Genomic DNA, 13,054 nt, shown 5'->3' with positions numbered 1-13,054 from the left:
ATAGAAGAGCCACAGAGATGGTAGTCACATTCAGCAGTGATTAAAATTTGCATTGCTGCAAAATGGCATACACTACACTACCTGAAAAAAAGCTTTCACAGTTATTGAAGAGGTGAATTAATTGCTGTAATACTGCTAAGCAAAGTTAAAGGGCATGAATGGAAATGGACCAGGGACAGTGGAAGTATCGTTGGGCCCACATTGAAAAAGCGAGGAGGACAAATCTGTTATGCAACATGCCAAAGTATTGCACTATTACAGAGGGCTGAAAGCCTTGCATAACTCAACAATTCAACCCACCCATCACATTTACTGTACATTAGTGAGCCTGCAGAGCTGTTCCTCATCACTTAGAAACTAAAAAACCCAGTTCTGACAAGTGGCCCCCATCCTTTTTCTCTGGCACGTTGCAGAAATCTAGTACCACTCAGAGAGGGCACAATGGGTTATTTCAGTCCCTCCTGTGTGCTGTATGTAGGCGACAATATTCAGCAGAGAACCTGGTTGATCTGTAGAGGTGGAGCACTTGCTCAGCTTCCTCCACAGAGCTCTATCTGTATCTGGAACAACTTGCATCTTTAGGGCTATTTTTAAGAAGCAGTGTAGCACTTTCAGAAACTGTTCAGTGGTAAATATGGAACAGATTGAGGAATGTAAGGAACCTCTCCTGCAACAGCTTGCTAAAATACACCTGCAACATAGGACAGACATATTTTGAACGCTGACAAAAGAAAACATGTTAAAACTCCCTTTTTAGAAGAAACATAGAAACATTGAAGCCTGAATCTAATCCTGAGTCTTGTCTTGATCTTATTTGACCCTACCACGCTCCTAAAGGTGTGTTCAGACTGAATGCAAAGAGTTTGAGGTGACCTGGCTGCATATAAAATTAATGCAAAGACACAAATGGAGTGAACATGAATTTGTGTTTATCCCAAGTCTTTAGGACTCCAATTTAAGATCATAGAGAAACCAAACAAAAACAAAAACTGGAGTTTCTGGTAAGTTTTGAGTTCAGTCACAAACTGAGGCTGAGCCATCAGTACACACTGCAACACTTCTCACACGGTCAGTGTGTATGTTGGTAGCTAGCTTATAGCTAAGGTCTTTACAGTATCGACTGTACAAACCATCCAGTGGTTGAAGTCACACGAATAATGCAAGACGAAATGATGTTCCGTCCCAAACACACCTTTAGACTACTACTTGGCACCAGTTCAGCAGATAAACAAAATGGTGGACAGCCTTGTTTTGCCCATAATTTGCATCAGTATTTCTATCATCTATTGGTTAATTGCTGAGATCTTTGAACACTGCAACAGAACTAAAAAGAAGACAGGGGCTAGAAACGCGAGTAGTTAAATGAACAAACATGTTGAAAACAAACCCCCAGTTTAGCCCTACTTATTTGGAAGAGAAGACAAAGCTGAACTGTAAATTATTACCCCACTGTCTGTTGTAAACATCCATCCACACTTTACAGACCAACTTACTGCCTTAAGTGTTGTACCTGCTAAAGTTCTGCATACATTTTTCTCTTTTTTCTTGTGCGTAATTAAGTTTTCTTGTGTAGGATTATTACACTGAAAAAAATATCCATCTAATTATGTCATTTTTACTGAGCCCTAAAAACTTTTTTATTCAAATGAGTGAAAACATTTTACAGTGCAGTGAGATTCCTTTCAACACGTTTTCAGTACATATCAGCTTAGTGGAATTTTGTAGAAATTAGTGTCAGTGTCTTGAAAGAAGGCAGAATAAGGAAAATTGAGTATTAAAAAAACCCTGTTCCCTCTGAAACAGGTTAAAACTATCCTATTACACTGGCAGACGTATTTAACTTGTTTAAGCAAATGAGACTCTTAAGACTCAATAATGACAAAAACGACTTTAAGCTAATATCGTAGTACTGGCAAACAATTGCTTATTTACACATCCAGCTGACATGGAGCAACATTAGCATTAATTTGGAGTCATGTTTCTATCCAATATTCACTCTTCTTTGGTCTGTTTTGGTCTCCACCAACTCCTGAGAAAAAGATCTGGCTCTTTAGCTGCTAAATGCTCCACTTTGTTCACCAGCTGGTCTCTAACTGTGTCTGTCTGCTGTTTGGTGCTGAGCAGGTCGTGTACAGCGGGTTCATCAGAGCTGAAAACAGCTTTCTGCTGCTGTCTGAAACTTGTTTGATGAGAGTGGTGAGAATCAACCAAACCGTACAGTTGTGGGCAGTAAAACCAAAATAATGAGTTGAAGGAGGCTAAAAGGCTGTGTAGAGCTGAGGGGAACAACAGAATACAGAGCTATAAGTGACACCTTTCACATTACACATTGATCCATTGTTAATGAAAAAAATGATTAGTGCAGCTCTAATAATAAAACAGTGTAGCTGTAACAGCAGCAACAGTATTACTTTGGTGTGTACAATGTTATCATGACTCAAGCAGTAATAAACTGTAATTATCCTTCAAATCAGTGTGACACTGTTCAGTGTGGTTCAAACCATGAGTCTTAGTCTCTACGATGTACCCAGAAAATATAAGTAAACCAAATAATTCTCATGCTTTTCGTGAGAATACATCAGCTGGTTGCTATCTTGAAAGTTAGATTTGCTATGATCCAGCACCTGGGAAGCAATGGGTACGTGCAGGCTACTGTGAGAATCCCAAATAGTGAAACTGAGCCCTCTGAACAACCCTGCTGCTTATCCCCCACATGTTCCAGAGAGAGGGGTCTTTCTGGGGCACTGACACCAGATCCCACCTCTCGGTCCTGGGATGGGGATCAGGGCCGGCGGGGGGTGGGGGGTAGTGGGGGAGGAACTGGAGGGTAAGGCAGAGAAGGGCAGAGAGAATGGATTGTCCATGGGTGCTTGGGAAGCTGAAGAATATGAGGGGTATTACCGCCTGGCACAGCAGCCAGATGGACAGCAGATGACTTTTGTTCTCCCAAATACTCTGCAGGCTGAGGGAGGATAAGGAGGAGGAGGAAGTGGAGAGGAGTAAAAGCAGAGGGAAGGAGGGAGGAGGCAAGAGGAGAGAGGAGACACGCTCAGGCGAAAGTTTCAGTTTTTCAAGGCAGGTTTTTTTCCTTCTATGGACCATGACATGTGCATCAAAGCCATTTGTGTGTCCCAACATGTCCTGCCATGAAAAAAACCAAACTATTTTCTCCACATAGTTATTACAGCCACCATTATTTAAGCTGTGAAGTTTTATGCAATTACGAAAGACGCTAGAAAGGTTTATTTCGTAGATACAATTTTCTTCCATTGACAATTTACAGTATCCTAGATCCTACATGCTTAATTCAGCTGTGGACTCAAATTCAAATCTAATTGTCCAACTTCACCACAGCGGGCATGCCAGCACAGGAGCGGGAACTACTCCTCATCTGTCCCCAGCTGCTGGAAATCAGATCTCTACTTGTTCTGATATCTGCAGCTCTGCAGGCCTGTACTGCCCCATGGTGGTGCAGAAGAAAAGTCACATGCTTCTGAGATTTTCATTTCAACAATCCCTCCACCATACCTCAAAGGATGGTCATTATATGAAATGCTGAACCTGGTCAGCAACTTTTTGACCTGTTGTGGGGGAGGCTGACATCTGGTGATGCTGCCCACCCATGTTTTGAACCCCTGGCACTGAAGGGACAGGTTGTGGATCAGGTGGGGGCCTTTAGATACTTGGACATGGAAACAGACATATAATATAAAGTCATTTTCTGTTGTCTGCATCAAGGCCCAGGAGCACCTCTTTTTATTGAGGAAACTCAAGACCTTTAACATTTTTCACATTTAACAGCTGTGTACAAATCACTCATCGAGTCTGTCCTTACTTTCACTATTACATTGTGGTATAACATCCTCTCTGGTAAAAAGAAAAATGTTCTCAGATCATCAACCATGCAAGTTAAATAACAGGCATCACCCAGTCGTCACTATCAGATCTCTAAATGCAGTCAGCTAGATGTAAGGCCACCTTTTATAACTCATTCCAACTCCTCCTATCAGGCCACAGTTATAAAAAACCTTCTGACCACAACAAATAGCCTACATTCAAAAACTCATTCAGCTGCTGTTAACATGATAAACAAGCTATGAAGGACTTACATAAAAGGAATAACATTAATCAAACTCTTGTTACATAATTATGGCAGTTGGCTAAGTAACAAGGAACTGCACTGAGACTTAATTTTCAATAAATCTTCATTCCACTGTAAGAAACTACAGATTTTGAAAATGTGCTGGGTCCAGATGTGTTGGGGGTAATTTGGATACAACCCTACTAAACATATTTTGAGCCATCTGAATCCTGTTTTTGATGAGCTGTGAAGAAATGTCTACCACAAGGGGGCAGCAGAGTCATAATGGCATTGAAATAAAGCCCCAGCAAGAATTTTTATTTCTTGTACCATCTAATAAGAGATAATATTGTACCAACTCCCAGCATCTCCAACCATGCAGCCCTGGCCCCGCATATTATTGATGTCATGTCATGTCATTGATCAGAAGCATTGTGTTCTGAGATAATATTGCACCAACTCCCAGCATCTCCAGTATAATAATAATACAGAGGGACAGAAGGTCACACCTCGAGTGAATACGGACATCTGAAGTTTTTGGACTTGAAACAAAGCAACATTTTGGGTGCGAGACGCAAATAAAGAGGTAAGATGTATTCTTTCTTTACTCTCAGGTTTTTGTACGTTAGGCCTGACTAGAAGGAGGGTTGAGAGTACCTTTAAAATCAAATAGCTTAAGTCAGTAATGAAGACAGAGAAAACTGCTGCTGGTAGAGTTTTATGTTAGTTATAACATTCATTTTCCTGCTTCCTGCTCTCTTACAGTGCAGACGCTTTGCTGCTTACTCTGCGCTTTGCTTAGATTCTTTTGCTGATATCTGCCAAAAGTTAAGGAGAGTTTATCCTGGATACTTCAATGGGACATTAATTTATAAGCGACACAGAAGGATACCACCATTCCTTTTTATTTATTTTTTTTATCACTTTTATTACTTCTCCAGTACAGTGTGAGTCTTACCAACAAAACAGCACAAGCCTTTTACTGTGTTTGTGACTGGAAACCTGGAATTAATACAAGGACAAGATGGCAAAATCTGAGTGTAAGCGACTGACTGAGAGGATAACACAGCTTGAAAAGAAGATTGAAACGCTGTATCAAATATGTGAGAGTGAGCAATTTATTGACTCGGTAGCAGCTATTGTACAAGGTGCAGAGCCACCAGATGCTCGTGGACAGACTTTTATACACTGGATTACATCTGTAGAGCATCCCATCACAGACTTGGCTGACATGCTCCCTTGGATGTGTCCTAATGTCCCTGTATTAGCTGTGGAGGCTCCCAAACCAGCCTTCCCTAATGACGCTTCTTACTGGCACAGCATCAATTCCAGCAAGGACTTGGTCTGACTTCGTCCGCCGCAAAGGCAAATCCAGTAAGAAATCAAATAAGAGGCCACCACTCGAACTCTCATTGTAAAACAGGTATGACCCACTGACGCTGAATGAAATGTGTCATCATACTAACTGTGTTGAACCAAGGGAAACTAATCACACCACCAGCATTAAGGCTAACCAAAACCCAAGAAACAGCCCCAAAACCACTGCTAGGCCGAGGGCCAGAAGAAATATTGGGAACTCCACACCTGATAAACCAGACAATATTCTGATTGGGGACTCTATAACCAAGCATGTAAGAATGGCAAAGACTGAAAATCTAACTATGGATGACACATCTGTCAGGGAGCTAACAGAGCTGTTGCCAGTTATCCTCTCTACACATCCAAGTAACATGAGGATTATTATCCATGCTGGGTCTTTTGACATTCTGCGAAGGAAGACTGGCTCTGAGTGAAAAGTGCTAAAAAATAAATAAAAAGGAATGGTGGTATCCTTCTGTGTCGCTGTAACGACATTCTGTAACGTCCCATTGATTTACAAGTATCCAGGATCAACTTTCCTTAGCTCAGATTCCTTGCCCTGAACACATGGCTGACATCGGCGTGCCTCACCCATGAGATAAAGTTTATTGACAATTTCAATATCTCTTGGTATGCCATACCAAAACAAGAATGCATGTATAAGCGCGATGGACAAGGACAGCACACACAGGCTGACAGCCTGTATCTCTGGACTTGTTAATAACAACAGGGTTAAACATTGACAATGTTTCAGTATTAGAATGACCTATTTCTGACCATCATTTTGTGTTCTTTGATGCCAAACTAATCTTAAAGGCTAAAATAAATTTTTTGGTGTTAGATGGCCAGGCTGAAGCAAAGTTGTCTAATGAGGTCATTTGAGCCATACAGCTATGACTGCTCTTTGAATTACATGGTTGAAAATGTCGACAACATCTTGTCATCTGCTTTAAATACTGTTGCTCCACTAAAGGTTAAAAAGAGGTTGACTGACAGAATCTCCCCATGGTTAATAACTGTGCTAATGAGAGAATAAAGAGAATCTGCTGAGCAGCTGAAAGAAAATGAGTAAAACTAGGCTCACAGTTCACTGTAATATATATAAAGAAGCCATGACTGATGGGAAGAACTTGCATTGTTCTTCAATAACAAAATAACTTCAATTAGAGCCAGTATTGTTGCTGATGTAAACACAGAAACCTCAGCAAACCCTGTAAAAAAGATGTAACCATGGAAACATTCACCTGTATTACATTAACTGAGCTTTGCAAAACTCTGAGTGTAACTCCTCCACCTCATGTACTGACCCTGTACCTACAGCATTTTTTAAGCAGGTGTTCAACAGTTTTTCAACTCATGTCCTGAAGATTATACATTTTCAGGACATGCATTGACACAATTTGACACCTGGTAGTTTGTACCAGGTTATTCATTTGGTCTATGCCGTAAAACTCAGGACTAATTACTAAGGACCCAAGTAATTCAAATTGGCCTTTGAACTAAAGCGATGGCCGAAGAAACCCTTGACTTTACTGTCAAAACCCAGAGCAACAGGCATCGAATAAAGAGGGTTTATTGATGGCTGGTCCTGAAATGCAGGACAAAGTCTCTGGCTGAACCCCCTTAGCGCACCACGTCTCCCCCTGCAATGTTTTTGGACTAAAAAAAAGGGGAACGTGCATCCCTGATTTGTCGGCAAAGGTTTCAAAGTCATAGAATATTAACTCCTGACTATATTCTTTGTCAGGGGCTAAAGGCTGTGTGTAGCACTCATGCGCCTCATCTCTATCATCAGTGTCATTCGGTAGTTTCTTCCCGTAGATTTTACATTTTTGTAATAGACACACATGCGGTTTGATGTTCTTTGTCAGAGCCACGTAGTATATCTTGATTCATTTTTCACATTTTTTATACATGTGGCATTCGTTGGCATAAACAACGGCATGGGAACGGCATGTGCGGTTATGGTCACTACATGCTGTAAGTCTCAACTCCTGTTGCGCACAGTCAGAGTCGAAGCCTATTCTACAGTGCTTGACGCAGCTGTAATCCAAAACGTTGTTGTAACCTGTGTAACAATGCTCACACACGTATCTAGCACCTAGAAAGGCTTTGAGATTTTTAATACCCTAGTAGTGATTTTGGAAGAGAAATAAAAACAGTGTTTTGGGTTTGTATTAGGAAGACGTCCGGAAAAGTGTTTTCAATCCTTCGGTTCTGTAGAACACTACAATTTTGCAGTCCATAATTAGTTCACAATTAGGGATGCCATTAAAGGTCACAGCCGTCTGATCACTCAGGCCCACACTATTCTGAATCTCTCTACCGTGCACAGCGGCTTCCCTGTCAGTGAGATTTGCATGCTCCAAGTGAGTCAAATTTATGGCAAAACAAAGTTGATTGTCAGGGTTTTCCACCACATACAAAAAGCAAACCTTCTTTTGAAGGATTTCACAATCCTCCAGCTTTCTTTTAACACTGCCTCGGGGGTTACGGACTACTTGAATGACTAATTCTAAAGTATCATCTGCCGCGAGTCATTTGATTGTACAAGTCAATCCAAGAGGTTCTGAAAACCCATTACATCCACTTCATCGTCGGCGGATACAATGTGGGATATGCTATTCTGTAACCTTTCAACTCCATCTGGATCACATCTCTGCGCCTTGCATCTGAAAATGCTCTTTCTACCATCTGAGACACTAGTATAGACCACTGCAAAATTTGCATCAGGAGTTGCAGGAGCTGCAAAAGCTGCAGTAGCATCACATCCTGCGCCGTACCCCGCATCACCCCCTGCAACACCCCTCGTTTGCATTGTAGCATCGTGTTTGGAGGACTTAAGTGTGACAGTATGGACAGCTACATGGATGAGGATTATTACAGATGTACTGCTTTGTGGACTAGTGATGTAGCTAATGTTAGAGTGGAGTTCCTGCCAGAATTTTGTGGTGACGGCCAGAAGCCGTTTGCTATGTGGATTAAACAGTTTGAAGCTGAAGTGTGCGCCTAGACAAGAGGGGCGAGGAGCAGGAGTTACACGGCTACTTTAGTGACATGAGTATCTGCACGACCCCGCCAGGTGAACGAGAGTTTGGAGGTTTATGCAGCTGACATTTCCAGGCTTGTGGCTGAGGCATTTCCTCATTGTGATCATGCTGCAATGGATGGTGAGAAATTTAGACGTTTTCTTGCCTGGCCTTGATCCTGTTCTCTAAGCTAAAAGCTGACGGAGAAACTCATCCATGCCGTTGAGTGCCTCATATTGAGGATGGACAACTTACAGACTGATGTGAGAGACTTGAGAGCACATAACCATGTGACTGAGTATGGCAGATGGAGTTCCACCTTTCCTGGGGATTGTCTGCAGGACCCAGGGGTATGCAGAGAGAAACGGCGTGCCTGTCACTGTGATTGTGGTGGGTTTGGCTTCAGATCCACCCCCAGGGATTTCCAGATGGACCGCATGAGGGGCCGTTCTCTGCAGCGCAGACCACAGGGTGGATACAGCACCAGGGAATTGTCTCCACGAGAGCGTGGGACCTCATACAGGCCACAGACTTCCAGAATGCTGTAACATCTCTATGTCTATTGATACTACTATTCCACCTTTTAGCTAACTGATTGCCCCCGTTCAAGTAGTGTGTCCCCACACTGCTGGACCACATATTGACTCTTATCTGGGCTATTTGGAGCCTGAGGTGCGTGAAAACATGGAGCTGGTGGTCGCACGTACAGTGGGGCCGGTAAAGAATGGGCTCAACCCGACTGACCATGAACTGAACTTCACCCAGCTCCCACTTGGAGGTATTTTACCATGTTAATGAATGTGACTTACTCACCCCTGCTGAGTTTTTTGATTCTTAACAGGTGGCTGCCCCCCTGGTGGATGTAACTGACTGTCCGTTGTCTGATGAACAGAGGCAACAACTGCAGGCCTTGCTGGGGAAGCATCAGGGATGGTTTCTGCCCTGGACAGGCATAAACAGATAACTCCAGCCTGATCAAACATCACATCCAAACAGGTGACCACCCTCCGATCAAGCGACGGGCCTACTGTACTTCTCCTGACAAGCGGAGGGGAATGAACAGACAAGTACAGTGCCTTTAAGAGGACGGCATCATTGAGGAGAGCTGTAGCCCTTACTCCTCTCTTGTGGTGGCTACTGGCAGTTGGAAGTGGCGCAGGAGGACTGTGACCCCTCAGTCATCGCACGGGGAAGGATATTCCTTTTCAATGGACAACGGACTGCCAGGAGGCATTTGAGTTCTTGCAAGATGCTCTTGTGCTGAACCTATCATGAGTCACCCAGACTTCACCCAATGTTTCACGCTGTACAGACGCATCGCAGATTGCTCTGGGGGTAGTTTTAGCACAAGAAATTAACAGCCTAGAGAAGGTGGTGGCCTACGCTAGTCATTCCCTCACGGCGGCCGAACAACGATGATCTATGTATAACAGGGAGTTGCGGACGATAGTGTGGCCTGTTCGTAACTTCAGGTATTACTTGGCCAGTTCACTATTGTCACTGTCCGTTGTTGAGCCTACGACAGCTCCATATTGACAATGACAGTACGGGGCGTCATAGCCGTTGGGCCCAGGAACTGGACCCATATGATTTGGTAATTGTGCACAAGAGTGGGGCCCAATACACTAATGTGGATGCTCTTTCAAGCAGGCTGGACCTCGGTGCAGGGCAGATGGGCCCATGGTGCAACCCACACCCTCGTGGACACAGGTACCCAAACAGTTATTGACAGTGATCCCAGAGCTGTGTGCACCACAGGGGGACCTGCGGGGGACCACAGCTCCAGCCCCCATTCTCCTCCTGATCCCCAGGCTAGTATGGACCAGGCGTAAAATCTACACACAGAATGGCTCCAATGTCAGGGAGCTTCAGTAGGAAAAGGCAGACATTGGGCAAGTTCTGGCCTCGTTGGAGGATGGTCAGAGAATGAAAGGTGCTACTCAGGGTCTAAAAAGACTACGGCACGAGTTTCCCCAGTTAACTTTCATTGATGGACTGTTATGCAGAGTTGTTTGGCTGTCTGAGGTGGGGCAGACAACTCAAACTGTTGTCCCTGCTGTCTTGGTCCCCGAGGTCCTGGGACACATGCATGGCGCCCCCTCTCACCTGGACTATGAATGGATCTTGGCATGCGCAAGAAGTTCCAGTCAGGTGAAATGAGTTACTTTTGCTCATATTTAAAAGAAGGGGATGCTCAAAACAGGAGCAAAAAAGGTTAGTTAGGAAGTGTTCTGCTATTAGTGGCACCCGCTACATATGGCGAAGACGTTTTGACCTATAGGTCCTGAAAAACTGCTGTATGGCCACTGCATGTATACTGTTAAAACAACAAGATCCGTGGGAACTTTTGGAGGTTCTTTGATTTGAAACTGTGGAGGAATCTCTTGAGGTGCTTTGAAGTACCTTCAAGAAAAGGTTCTTAGAAGAACCCGTTTTTAGGGTTACCTGAGGAACCTTTTGAAGCTCTGTGAGGAACCTTTAGAAGTTCTGCTGTAGTAATGAAAATAATAACATTAATAATACTATTATATAATAATAAATGATGAAGATGAAACAGCAGCTGTCTTTAAGCAAGGTTTTATTTACATATATCAGACTTTTAAAAAGTTCAACCATAATGATTTTGAGGGTTGAGAATATGTTAGCCTAAATGAATCCACTCCGCCCAATCATATTAATACTCATATTCCTCAAGGCACTAGCCGAGGAGGTAGAGTTGCAGCCATCTTCGACTATTAAAGAACCCTAAACCTAAACAAAATTATAACTCATTTGAAAGCCTTGATCTTAGCCTTTCACACCCAACCTGGAAAACATGACAGCCAGCTCTCTTTGTTATAGTGTACTGTGCTCCTGGTCCTTATTCTGAATTTTTATCTGAATTCTCAGAATTTTTAACAAGTTTAGTCCTTAAAACAGATAAAGTAATTATTGTGGGTGATTTCAATATTCATGTGGATGTTGAAAATGATAGCCTTAGTAGTGCGTTTAATCTCATTATTAGATTCGACTGGCTTTTATCAGAGTGTACATAAACCCACTCGCTGTTTTAACCACCTTGTTCTGGTGTATGGCATTGAAATTGAATAGTCTTTCCACAGAATCCTTCATTATTGGACCATTATTTAATAACTTTTGAACTCATATTACTGGACTACACACCATATAACCCCCAAACCCGCAAATTAAAGCAAACATCACGAAAAACGTAAAAGGAAATGGCGTTCCAACCACCTGGAAGAATCTCTTAAGCTCAGCTCTTAAACCTGAAATATATATTTAGTTATTGTTATGGACAGACAGGCAAGGGACACTGATATGGAGACAGATGTTTGTTTATTAGGTTACAGCCAAGTAAGACAGGTGTGCAGGTATGGAGATGGGGGAGTCTGTTGGAGGGAAGACTCGCTGGAGAGGGCGATAGGGGTTATGTAGCGTAACATGGGGAGTCCTTGTATCAAACAAGACCAGACAACTGACTGAGGTGAGTGGTGTGCCTTTATCCTAGTAGTGATGAGGTGCTGATGGGGAGCAGGTGTGTGTAATTAGTACTCTGGTGAGGGAGTGCGCTGTGACTGGCTGATGGTGGAGTCTGGCGTGTCTGTGACATATATATATATATATATATATATATATATATATATATATATACACAAGTATCCATCAAATTTGGCATATACCAAGGACATGCTCTGTCCCCACTGCTGTTCTGCATAGGTCTGAACCCCCTCAGCCAAATAATCAACAAGACTGGCTATGGATACCGACTCAGGAATGGGGCTGCCATCAGTCACCTCCTCTACATGGATGACATCAAGCTATACCCTAAGAGCGAGCGGGACATCGACTCACTGATCCACACCACCAGGATCTACAGCTCTGACATTGGGATGTCATTTGGGCTTGAGAAATGCAGTCGAATGGTGACAAAGAGAGGGAAGGTAGTCCACACAGAAGGGGTCTCACTCCCAGAAGGAACAATAGCAGACATTGAGGATGGTTACAAGTACCTTGGAATACCACAGGCAAATGGCAACCTCGAAGAGGTAACAAGGAAAACAGCAATTGCCAAATACCTCCAACGAGTAAGGCAAGTCCTAAGAAGTCAGCTCAATGGCAAGAACAAGACCCAGGCAATAAACAGCTACGCCCTGCCAGTGATCAGATACCCTGCGGGAATAATAAGGTGGCCAAAGGAAGAGATACAGACCACAGTTAAGACGCGAAAGCTCCTCACCATGCATGGAGGGTTCCATCCCAAATCCAGCACCCTGAGACTGTACGCTGGCCATAAGGAAGGCGGCCGTGGACTAGTGAGTGTGAGAGCCACTATCCAGGATGAAACATCCAAGATCCACAAGTACATCAAAGATAAGGCCCCAACAGATGACGTGCTCAGTGAATGTCTCGGGCAATGGGGAACAGAGGAAGAGGTGCTGGAGGAGGGACCATCATGGGAGGACAAACCCCTACATGGGATGTACCACCGGAACATAACTGAAGTGGCTGATATCAAGAAATCCTACCAATGGCTAGAGCGGGCCGGACTGAAGGACAGCACAGAGGCACTCAACATGGCTGCACA

The sequence above is a fragment of the Siniperca chuatsi genome, linkage group LG1 (assembly GCF_020085105.1).
Source record: "Siniperca chuatsi isolate FFG_IHB_CAS linkage group LG1, ASM2008510v1, whole genome shotgun sequence".
NCBI classification, from domain to species: Eukaryota; Metazoa; Chordata; class Actinopteri; order Centrarchiformes; family Sinipercidae; genus Siniperca; species Siniperca chuatsi.
The sequence above is the reverse complement of the archived record's forward strand: the minus strand, read 5'-3'. Positions refer to the sequence as shown.